Source organism: Centruroides sculpturatus, unplaced genomic scaffold, assembly GCF_000671375.1.
Source record: "Centruroides sculpturatus isolate CEXI.00-Female unplaced genomic scaffold, Cexi_2.0 scaffold238, whole genome shotgun sequence".
NCBI lineage: Eukaryota > Metazoa > Arthropoda > Arachnida > Scorpiones > Buthidae > Centruroides > Centruroides sculpturatus.
Window position 1 is genome coordinate 301230 of NW_019384806.1, and position 12360 is coordinate 313589.

Genomic DNA, 12360 nt, shown 5'->3' on the forward strand with positions numbered 1-12360 from the left:
TTTTTTGTCCTTTCCTATTTGTTTTTGGCTACATTAAAGCATTTTTTTGAAAATATACAGTAAGGTTCCATATTACCACCCGATTTTCTCTAAGCCTGCTTTCGGACTTTTTGTACAAAAGTCTTCAAAAACCATACTTATAATTACACTAGCGAAAAATCCAATTAGGAACATTTAGTTTACTAGTTACCAGTACTTTTCGCACAAAAAAAATGTGGGTGTAGTTATGATACCTTGTTTACAATTCACTAAAATGTAATTGGGGTTCCATAATACCACCTTCTCCTCTATACTTCAGATGTTAATTTAGTATGAAAAACGTAAAATATTTGAGTAGCCCAAGACATAGGCAAAGATTGAAGCGCCACAGCACTGGCGAAAATTTAAATTTGCCGACTGGAATTCTTTCGGATGATTGACGTTTCGGATGATTGACTTTCGGAAAATCGACGCTCTACTGTACTAATATACTAATTACATGAGATATAATAAACTACTACACTAATAATGGAATTTTTCATACTTTTCGGTTATTCGATTTTTCAATTATCCGACCAACCCCAGTCCACAATTGAGTCGGATAATCGAGGCTCTACTGTAATAGGATTATATTAAATAATAAACGCATGTTTAAATACAAGCATTTGTAATAGTTTCTTCATTGCATACTATAGTTTATGCCACATCAGTTTTTTCATTTTTATACATATGATAAATGTATTTTTAATTGACTATTTGTTTCGGTAATGGCGATTCCGAAGTTGAAAAATAATTTGTTTTTTTTATAATTGTGGCAGTAATTAAGTTAGAGTAAATAATGCAGTTGTAGCTGTATATGTTTAACAGTTTCTTTATCTTGCACTTGTTCCACGCTAATTTTAATAGAAACAGGTCTTAAAATCAAAATCTAAATGAAACCACAACAGACAGGGCCGGATGCAATAGGTGCGAGACTCGATTGAATTTTTTTTGCGGGCCCCTCAAAATTTAAATAACAAAATTAATTAACAGTTAATATGCATATTAAAATATAGATTTTAAATATTAATTTAAAACAAAATTCGATTATAAAAATAAAAAATCATGGCAATAAGATAAGACAAATATCTACATTAAAAAACCTGTATAAATACAATTAAATTTTATTGAATATAAACATACATAGATATGTTTTAGTATTTCTATATATTTAAATGAATATACTGTAACTACATACATAATTGTCATGAAAAATCTTTTAATATGTTGATGAATGAATATAACTGAATTTTGTTGAATATAAACCTATAAAGAGATGTTTTATATGTTACGAAGTTTTTGTTCTGTAAAATCTTCTAAAATCTATATACAGTAATACCCCGAACTTACGCAATAGGTGGGACCGAGCGGTAACCGCGTAAATCGAATTCGGGTAAGTCGGGGTATAATTTCCCGTATAAATACATACAAATAATTTTTAATTGGGCCGGAGACTAAAGAAAACAATAATTTAGAAAAAAATATTTAATAAAATCTTAGATAATACATATGTATAACAAATTAGGCTTATATTATTTTACGATTTTTCACATTTACTTGATTATTACGCCATAATTTTAACATTGTTTTCATCTCAGCGATAATACCGTGACTTTTACGAATAATGCTTGAATTTAAAGAAAGATTNCAAATCATCCATTCAAGGTGAGTGGATTGCCAGTAGCAATTTGTTTTGTATATGCCTTGTTTGTGGTATACATTTTGTTAAAGATTATCAATTATATATCGCGTTAGTCAACTTGTAGCTACTGATCATTGTATATATGTTTAACATCCATTGCATAAAACCACAAGTTGTGGTATCAAATTACTGATAAACATTGTAAATATAAAAAATTCTAATGTTAATCAAATTGTTATGCTATTGTTAAAATATTGTTAAAGGAAAATTAAATTGTCGGGCAAAATTGTATTGTAAGGTACTATTACCCATTATGTATATAGGTTTGTTTGTTTGTTAATAAAAGACCCGATGCAGGCGCCCGTCGGGTCCCGTGGGGGCCTTGGTTGCTCTATCTTCACACTTTTCTATCCTCCTTTACTTCTTCTTCTTGCTCTTTCTTCTTGCTTTCCTAAACTCTTCTTTCCGACTTCTAATAGGGTAAAGTCTGTTGCTTATCACGGATAGCCCTCTATTCCTTTCTACTAAATGTGTAGGCCTATATAACCCATTCAACGGATATCGGTCTGCCAAAAACGGTCACTAGAGGCGCCCTAGAGAAAATTTTAAATTAACAATAAATTATATTTATTTCTAATAGGAATTTATTATTGATATGAATTTATTATTTATACCACGGAATGGTATAAATAATTATTATGTGCCTTGCCTTGCTTTATTATATGTTTTGATTAACCTTGCGCTGCATGTTTACAACATCCCGTGACTCACAAGTCAGTGAACGTCGCGCATTGACTCACGGGAAATTTGTTGAAAAAATGACGGATACATTTAAAATCGAGGTTTACAAGCGAAGGTAGATAAACAAATTAAACTATTTAAAAAAATTTATAGAATGTTTAATAGGTAGAAATATAGATTTGTATGACGCGATTGGGACGGTAAGATTTACCCTCCGAGTGAAGGGGGTGGCGATTCCCCTTTGTGCGAACAATAAATGTCTAATGAACTATACCCCTACGCGCGACCTTTCCCGAGATATAGCCCTCTGAAATTTATTCTACGGGTCATGTGACAGCCAGTTTGCCACATGATCCAACCGAGGTAGTAAAAGAAATACAAAACTTAAATTTAATGAGCGATGAAATAGGAACGGTGATGGATTTTGAGAGTCTGTACCCCTCTATAAATCTATCCTCTTGCTACATCGAATTAATTGAATTTATAGTACAACAAAATCAAGAGGCAGAGACATAATTGGAAAACCTACAGGATTTGGCAAACCTAGTTTGTTTTCAGTCTTTTTTTAAATTCAGTGGAATAGTATACAAACAAAAGAAAGTGGTCCCAATGGGAAGTCCTATATCAGGACTCCTATGTGAACTAGTAATAAGAAAATTGGAAAAGAACATCCTCAAAGATTTTTCCGAAAGCATGATATTATACAAACGGTACGTGGATGATGTATTGATAATTTGGAAAGACAACCAACGGATTAATGATTTCCTAAATGCAATCAACAACAATGACCATGGGTTGAAACTAAAATTGGAACAGAAAAGCCGAAAAAACTTCCATTTTTGGACATTGACATGAAATTTAAACTAGGAAGTATACGAACGGCAGTATATTTGAAACCTGTACATGCTCCGTTATACATACGTTCATGGTCGAAGGACCCGTATAGATATAAACTGTCTGCGTTTAAGGCACTTATAAAGAGGGCCTTCTTGTACTGCACCAATGTGCAAGACCGTGACAAGGAAATGGATAGAATACAAAAAGTAGCAAGAAGTTTAGGGTACAAAACGTCCACAATCAAAGGCCTTATCAGAAGTTATGGAAAACAATAAAACTACAACAGCACATAACAACACAGCTGCATTCAACAAGTTCACATACAATGAACAGACAAGAAAAGTAGTGGATGAGCTAGGAAAATACAAAAATACAAGGATAATTTACAAACGAGAACCCAACATTTACAGATTATTAAGGAACGATAAGTACAAAATAAGAATGGAAGAGCCAGCGGGGGTGTACACTATCCCATATGAAAACCAACAAATGGGAGTCGATAAAGAATATGTAGGGGTGACCAGAAGAAACCTTGCAGTGCGTGTAAAAGAACACAAATACAGTGTTAGTAAAGGACTTAATAGCACGATATTGGCAAGCATGGCACAGGCGGACGGAGCAATAGTTAAGTGGGATGAAGCGAAGATCATAAGAGCAGTGCACTCACCGTCTATAGCGATGGAAATGGAAAAAATAGAGACATACAAAAGTAAAATGAGGAACCGATGTTTAAATGAAAAGGATGCAAATACATTACCAACAGCATGGAAATACAAAATACAAAAATGTATGGGTTTCAATAATCCATAAAGTAGGAACTGGGGTTTATAAGAAGTTATTATTTTATAATTTTAGACGCATGTAAAAATATGTTATTTAATGTTTGTATCACGTATAAGGACATATTTTATTTATTTATTTTATTTTATTTATATACTTTATTTTGTTTATTTATGTAATATACAAAAAGTTGTTAACTTATTTCAAAAATTCGAATCAAAATGAAATTCGAACGAATGGTTCCAATTCGGAACGATAAAGAAAAGCCTGAGGATGGCCTATCCAAATAGGCCGAAAACGTTTGAATAAAGAGAAAAAAACTCGGCAAGTAGAATTCAGGTGTGTTCATATTTATATTTAGACTTTCTATTTCGTTATTTTTTAATTTATACTGAGCCTGTCTCGACGAAACTTTTTTCATTTGATGCGGAACACCATTATAAAAAAAAACCAGCGCAAAATTTTAAATTCCTTCTCTTGAAATATGACGTATAAATCTCCTTTATCACCCTTTCGACCAATATCCACCAAAATTTAACACATTAATGCCCCTGCTATACAAGCAACCATGCCAAATTTCTAAATCTTTCACCTAATCAGACATATTAATCGAAATAGAAATAGAAATTATTGCAGCTTTCTGTAGTGTCATGTATGTGTTTTATTAAGATTTAATGTTTCTAGACTTTTGTGTATTGTACGTGGTATGACACCAGCAGAAGAAAGGACGACAGGTGCAATAAATACCTTATTTGTCATCCACAGCGGTCTTATTTTTTGAACGAGTGTAAGGTACTGATTGATTATTTCAGAATGAGAATTTTTTATGAATGCTCATTCTATAAATGAGTATTTAGAACAGAGATGTCTATTATATAAGCGATCTTAATGCATTTGTGAATGAGAGTGAAGTCAGTGTGTAAGATGATGAATTTTTTATCTGTGATTATAACTCTGTCGTAGTATATTTTGTATGTGTTATTTGCTAAGACTGCCTACGGAGTATATTTGTAATATGGTACATAGATGTTAAATAATTTATGCTTTTGTGCGAGCTCTTGGGGTAAGAGTCTGTTCTGAGAGATTGCAATCAGAGGTTATAAGTTGTATTGTTTCTGGCAGAATGTGGCATTTTCTGCAAGTCATTTGTGAGTTATGTATTCTTCAGGGTGGATTTCCTGTAGTTTTTAGTGTTTATGACATAATCTTAAATGGCGATCATAACACCCTTGCTTTATATAAAAAAACAGGATTGCAGAGGCGTTGAGGTGTTCATTGCTGTAGAAGAATTGTTTTTATATTAATTTCTTTGAATACAAAGCTGTGCGAATGACTCCCGTTTAATCTAGAATGATTTGTGAATGTATTTTGATAAGATTTTTGAATGCAATTGTGACGGTACAAAATCCTTTTGTTTTAGAACATAATCTTTCTAATAAACCTCGTGATTAGGTAAAAAGGGAAAAGGGGGCATTCTGCGGTCGATGATTGAGACTATCTCCTCGAAAAAAGTCGTTATCATATCAATAAAAGAAATCTTTTTCATTTNTTGACTTTTTTGAGGGGTTCGGGAGTTCTCCAAACGTGTAGATTTGCAAAAAAAAAACTTGGAGGGTCAAATTTGACACGATTCCAATACTTTTCCGTTTTATATACATAACAAGTTGGTAAGTAAAAAGGAGTCGGAGTCGGCGGATTTTTTGACGACTCTGACTCCGACTCCACAGCCCTGATTACCTTGGAACAGAGACAACTGAATACACTGAAAAGCGACAACACTGCACTAGTTCACACTATAATCAGTGTTACTGAATCATTGTCTCCCTGCACCAGAAGTGACACAAAGAGCAACTCACGAAACCTATGACACAAAGCTTGCCATTTTCAAACTCTCACAAATTATTTTCAATATTTTTCATTAAAATCTCGCGACCCCAGATTTCGCTAAGCGACCCCAAATGGGGTCGCGACCCATAGTTTAAGAAGCCCTGCTGTAGAAGAATTGTTTTTATATTAATTTCTTTGAATACAAAGCTGTGCGAATGACTCCCGTTTAATCTAGAATGATTTGTGAATGTATTTTGATAAGATTTTTGAATGCAATTGTGACGGTACAAAATCCTTTTGTTTTAGAACATAACCTTTCTAATAAACCTCGTGATTAGGTAAAAAGGGAAAAGGGGGCATTCTGCGGTCGATGATTGAGACTATCTCCTCGAAAAAAGTCGTTATCATATCAATAAAAGAAATCTTTTTCATTTGTTTAAAGGTAATTCTATAGACGTTAATTAATTAATATCAACAAGACGGGAATAAGAGATGTTTTTCCCTTTTCTTTGGTTGCACGTGACACGTTGTTACAGCAATAAATCGCCTCGTTCGTAGTCAAACGCGACGTTTGAAATAAACAATATCTAGATAGTTGACCAGGTTAAAGAAATTATTGTCAGATGAATGTTAATTTATGGATGAGAGCCGTCAAACCTATAGAAATTTATATTATAAAATCATATCTTCTAGACACCAATATCAATAAATTAAACAAACTTCTCTGTGTCAGTGGTCCGTACTAGCTAGATCCAAACATCAACACACTAACAGGTGTGCGGATAAATCATGAATGATGTCATAGTTCTCACCTCCTCAAAAAGAGTATAAAGAGGGCTTGGACGCAGTCCACAAGGCAGACATTTACAAGGCGGACATTCACAAGGCGGACATCGACTGTCACATCTACTGACTCATACCGCCATGATTGCCGTGACGATCCAGGAACGTTTTCACCAACGACCCATATTACGGATCGGGAAATTAGTGGTAATTTTTTGGATATCTATTTGTATACTCTCTCTCTGCGAAGTCTCTCTCCGAGAGGTCTCCCTCTCGTCTCTTAATTTAACTTAGAAAATAGAGATTAGATGTTTCATATGAAAGACAAATCATTGTCGCCACGTAGAATAAAATTTTTGTAGATCTTTACCTTAGCCTTTGATATGTACAATTTTATAGTTGTTTATTAAATTTGTTATTCTTGTTCAACCTGTGTATTTATTTGGGAACCTGTCGGCGTACTCATTGACCTCCCCACTCATTTTATTTTGCCGTCCTATAAAGCTATCCTCTGACAGAGCCGCGGGTAAGTGGGGACAACTAACCCCCTCGGTTTTCACACAATTAACATTTTTGTAATTACATCATTATACTAAAATTGTGAGCTCTTGCCAAACTTTCCCTTACTTTTGAAAACAATACCATTTCCTGAATTAAAATGCCATCCATATTCGTGCCATTACAGAGCTACCTTTTAGCTCCAGCGTTTAATTTCTTGACCAATCAATAAAACGTGCACTTAGCTAATTAATTCTCAATTCTATCCGGTGAAAATATGGCAGGAAATTAATAATGCATATCACCCATTTTTAAGAGATAATGGATTTATGTAACAACCATTTATATTCAGATCATCATTTTGCTTCGTGAAGCGTGGGGAAAAAGTAACTTGTATGAACTGTTTCCTTAGTCCTTGTTGGACGACTGCCCTCATATTTCGGATAGATCCGCTTGAATCATGCAATTGCCGAAACAAAATTAGAATATGTAAAAATTCAAAATTTATGAATATATACGTTCGAATAATGGAATTTTGTTTATGGCAACGAACAATTTTTCTAATTTGGGAAACAATGCCGGGTTTAAACGAATATTCCATTTGCATCGGAGAATTTGATACACTGAAAACTCACTCCATATTGTTCAAATTGTTATATTCTTCTCTATCTATCAGTTATTGTATTGTTTTCAGATGCATAAGAAGAACCAAAGTGGTATTGATACAGGTATTAAAGAACGAGAATTTTCGTAGCAAAATGAAGAATAATTACAACTTATTGTGAAAAATTGTTTTTCTTGTGTCTATAATTATAATAGTAATTATTATCTTATTTCTAATTCTTGTGATTTTCGTTCTTTATCCTCATATAGAAAACAAGAAAAAATTTTGCATTGAAGCTCTATTCTGTAGTATCCAAATTTTCATACCTATAAGTTATGTTATAGGCGGACTTGCTTTTACTTTATTAATAGTGGCTTTGATATGCATTATCGCTTATCAAGAGTTCGAACAATTGTCTCGGGAATTATTTTTAATTAAAAGAATCGGTTCAGAGTTACAGAAAAAGCTAAACGAATTAATGCTGCATCACGAAGAGCTTTGGCTTTTTATGCAACAATTCAACAGCAAGTACAATTTAGTATTTGTAATTATCTATTTTGTTGTCCTTTGGGGTACAAGTTTTTACTGCTATGCATTTTTAATTTTGGAATTTTTATATTCCGTTAAATATTTAATATTTTTACTCATGGTAACATTTACTTGTATTTGCATAATAGCTGGATGTCTGCTGTGCTCGCTCGCATTTACGGTACTTATATTCTACATACATTATTGACGTATTTTTTTTTATTTATTTTATTTCTATACTGTTTTATTTCTCTGCTGCAGATAGAAAATACGTTTCAAGACGTCAGACAATTCGCAGGATGTGATATTGGACTGAAAATAAAGCTGAAGGTGTGTGTTTTTCTATAATCATTTAATAAATAATTATTTTATATTTTCTATTCGTACTTTCAGATTTTAAATTTTATGAAAAGATTTGGAAAAGTCTTTCTGTCTTTTTTAGTGGTAGATAAGAGAATTGTTTTTAAGGTTGCTTTTTCCTTTAGTATTATTTTCTAGAACTTTCTCTAAACAGATTTGATAATGATTTTGCTTTATATTTCAGATGGCAAGAACACTACATTCCATTTTCTCCGGTTTCTTAAAACTAAAAACCGTTTCAAATAAGAAAGAAAACTGTGAACAGATTTATAAATTCAATCACACGAAGTCAACTTAAACCTTTGCTACTGATCGATTTCCTATTAAAATATAGTTGTTTCTCGTGCAATACGGCACTTCTAGAAGACGGTTTCGTTCTAACATAATTTAGGAATGTTGAAATTCGATACTTTTTTTTATTTAAGTAAGAATGTGTGTTAGCTTGAATTTTTCTGCGGTTTTAAAGCCGTTAAGATATTCTATGTGTTTTATTTTTATAGTTAAATTAGCTGTTACCCGCGACTTCGTACGCGCAGGTTTTGAAAGCAAACTCCATTTATATTTAATATTTCAACAACCATAGTAATTCTTATATAACATTTACCGCTGAGAATGATGAGAATTTCCGAGAATCAAACGAACTGTTTTCAATTTGATCAATTTTCTGCAACGTTTACAATCGTTCTATAATCGAACCAATATCCAATAACAAATTCGAATTTAAAACGGTTCGAACATTTGGTTAAAAAATCGAAATATATGAAAATATTTATAACAATGTCTGAAATATTATCAATTTAAGGGAAAGTATGGAATCAATTTCAAAAGTCGTTCTTCAGGTTAAGCCTTAACGCTTTCCCGCTTGGGAATTTCGAAAAATCCCTTCTTATTGTGAGCTTTGCATGACGTACCCTAACTGTGTACCAAATTTCACCTGTTTAGGTTCAACGGTTTGCTCTAGGTGAATCAGTGACTCAGTCAGTCAGTCAGGACAAGTAATTTTATATATTTAGAGATTCGTATTTAGTAATTTTATATATATATATATATATATATAAAATTACTAAATACGAATCTCTAAATATATAAAATTACTTGTCCTGACTGACTGACTGAGTCACTGATTCACCTAGAGCAAACCGTTGAACCTAAGCAGGTGAAATTTGGNGGTATTATTAAACTATGTAAGTTTACAGTCCTAGATAGAAGTAATGGTCATTGAGCGGGCGAAAGAACTAAAGCATTTACTCATAGATGCAGGAAAAAAATAAAATTATGCAAATTAGAGATCTTTCTGGTGCAATCTCTTAGAAAATCGATTTACAACCGTGTAGACAAGAGAAAAAGAACATGGAAATTTTTTATATATAATATTTCAAATGTAAATATACAGCATTTAATTATATAACTTAGATTTATAAAATTTTCAGTAAAGTCTCCTGTATATGTTCGCCTAGCTTAATATAATTCCTATATCTTTGTTGTTCCTACAATCTTCTATTGTAATTAGTCTAATTTTGAATTTTATTTCCAATTCAATTGTTTACCATTTCGTAATTATTTGTTATAAAACTAAGTTTGTTTGTTTTATTGGTACCAAAACGCAAAAAATTAAAAGCGAAAATGTAGAACTGGCTCTGAATTGAGTTTTGAATGACTCGCTTCTACAAGCAGCTGCTAAACAATTTGAGCATGTTCGTTCGATGATTCGATTTCGGCTACAAAACCATTTATACATGAAAACTGGGCTTGCGCCGTCACCGACTGTTTATGTAGAGGAACTACAATTAGTAAAGAAAATTTAGTTTGACTAAAGAAAAAATTTAGGCAAACTACGGCATTCTAGAAGCCTCTAATAATTTAATAATCACAATCTTTACAACAATTTTTTTTTAAATTAATCTTTTATGGAATAATTGGAATAAGTCCTTCCATAAAAACATGCGAATCGGCAAATCTGGTCTGATTAAATAACGCAAGAACAACCTACTTATGGTGTTCATAAGTCAGATTGTGACCAATTAATTTGGGAATGCAAGCAGTCTTTGAAAAAAATGGCTTTGCTGTTGAACTCTAGCTTATTTTCATGTTCTGCTTTTATACAAAAAATTTTCATTTTTGACTCATTTTTGAAACTCAAACTTTTCAAAACTTATCGCAAATGATCTTCAGCACAATCAAATTTAATCATTTTCCACTCTGTGGAAGACAATCAATAATTTTAGTGTCAACAAAAAATGAGGTAGAACTAATGACTTTTGAACTAAAGTATTTTATACTGAAAACGTAAAAAAATTGCAATTAGCTACCAGCCTTTAATATAGTTAATAGTCACCACCTATGTTACATAAGTAAAGATTAACTACAGTTTCGAATGTATTGATGTGTCCAGTATTTGTAGCTTTAATTACACGACTGGGAGAACAATAAAAAGTTTTCTTAAAGCATTATATAACGGTAGCACTTTTAACAAGTAATTGTTATCTACTATTAATTATAATTAAACATGGCTTAAGACGCTTTAAATGTTTTACCGTAGTTGTAGTTTCCATTAAATATTATTCAAATTTTTACAATAAATACAAACAGAATATGTAAAGGTCGATGATTGGGGTTCTCAGTAATTCAAAAACGAATTATTAGAGACACTGATGCGTTTAGTTACAAAATGTTCTTTGAAAGAGCGCAATTCAGTTTTACTGCTAGTTTTACTAATATATTTTAAGTTTGGTATATAATACGGAATAAAAGAGAACATGTAACTATAATGCAAGTATAACGGATAAGAAACATTCAGTTTTCTGAGGAATATTTTGACTCAAATTTGAATTAAGGAAAGAAATAAAATACTCAAGTTTACAAATAGATCTACATAACATATAAGCAAATTGTTCTGTGATGGCAAATTTTTGGATGAGTCTGAACGTCGAAAACCCAATTAGTTTGCGCCAGTGTTTCTGAAAGTTAAAAATATCAAAGTTTTACAGTCGACCCCCCTATAATTACGGTCCCTATAATTACAATTCCTATAAAACTACGAAAAAATTGTGACCGGTATCCATAAAAAACAGTAAAAATTCCCTATAATTACCTATAATGTCATCGGGCAGCCGAACTACTTTCCCGCCGTCTGTAGCGCCAACTACGGAGAGATTTCTATCGTCTGGACAGTATTATATAAATTGTATATACAGTAGATCCCCCTATAAAACCGTTTCCTATAGTTATGATTCCTATAAAAATTGTGGCAGTACAGTAGATCCCCCTATAAAACCGTTTCCTATAGTTATGATTCCTATAAAAATTGTGGCATTATCCGTAAACAACGGTAAAAATAACTCCTATGATACGTAAAACGTCATCGGGCAGCCGAACTACTTACCCGCCGTCCGTAGCGCCACGCTACGGAGAGATTTCTATCGTCTGGACAGTATTATATAAATTATATATAAATTAGGTACTGTACATATAATTATATATTAATTATATATAAATTAGGTACTGTATATATAATTATATATTAACTTAATTTATTGTAACTTTATTATAATTAAATATATATTTTTCGCCGTCTAGCGTCACGCTACGGCGAGTTAGGCGACCTATCGTCTGTTTAGTACTGTAATTTTATACATTTCTTGTGAAAGAAACATTTCTTATTTAACGGCCATAAAAATTATTTATATTAATGATGTCTCCAAAGGTCAACGAAGTTTTCGCAGAAAAATAATATCAGAAATCG

General features: G+C 32.3%; 1 long non-coding RNA gene across 1 annotated transcript; it reads left to right on the forward strand.

Moving 5' to 3' along the window:
• Positions 1 to 4271: 4271 nt before the first annotated feature.
• Positions 4272 to 9163, forward strand: LOC111629663. The gene is made up of 4 exons (XR_002757387.1): positions 4272 to 4357; positions 8520 to 8588; positions 8652 to 8726; positions 8803 to 9163. It is a non-coding gene; the product is annotated as an uncharacterized LOC111629663 (long non-coding RNA).
• Positions 9164 to 12360: the final 3197 nt, after the last annotated feature.